We start from the raw sequence: 816 nt of genomic DNA, 5'->3' as shown, positions 1-816 counted from the left end.
GTGAGCCCCGCTCGGCTCTGCCGTGGTGTTTCTGCGAGCACATTTCGGTGCTCTTGGGTGAGGCTCCTGCCGAGACCGGCTGGCATGGCACCAGCTGCGCATTCCCTGCCAGACTTCCAGCGCTGCCTGCCAGGCTGAATTGACACCGGAGCCTTCTTTTACATGGGGAGTGTGTGAGCGTAGAGGGGAAATTGAAATTATTATGTTATTTGTAGTTGAACCAGGGGAAATTTGAAATTAATATGTTATTTGTAGTTGAACGGGGAGAGATAAAATTCTATTGATGTTATGGTTGAATAGCATCCAGTTTATTGGTGCTAGATTGTAAAAGGAGGTGTATTGTTCAGGATTGCATATAGTCATAATGTGTGGTATAACAGGGCTATATAGTATAATAACACTGTTTAAGAGGGCTGTAATTCTAAATTATAATTCTGTAATTCCGAAGTCCGAGGAGCCAAGTGCCTGTGAGGGCGGCGCGCGTTGTTACAGGACCCGTTGCCAAAGCATCCTGCTCCCGCGGAGCGCTGCTGCGCGCAGCCACAGCTAAGTATTTTCCATGTTAATGTGAAAGACGTGTGTGACAAATGTGTGTCCGCTTGCTTCCACGCTGAAGCCGGCGATCTTGCCCGCAGCCGCGCAGCGGCACCGGCGGCGGGCGGGCCGGGGTTAACCCCGCCGCCGCCGCCCCCCCCGGCACTCCCATTGGAGGCGCCCGGCCGCGTCTCCCCGGCCAGGGCAGTGCTGGCGGCTGATTGGCGGGCGGGCGGCGCGCGGCGGGCGGGGCGGGCGCCCATTGGCTGGAGGGCGGGAGCG

This window comes from Anomalospiza imberbis, chromosome 9 (assembly GCF_031753505.1).
Source record: "Anomalospiza imberbis isolate Cuckoo-Finch-1a 21T00152 chromosome 9, ASM3175350v1, whole genome shotgun sequence".
Lineage (NCBI taxonomy): Eukaryota > Metazoa > Chordata > Aves > Passeriformes > Viduidae > Anomalospiza > Anomalospiza imberbis.
This window is presented reverse-complemented; position numbering follows the sequence as displayed.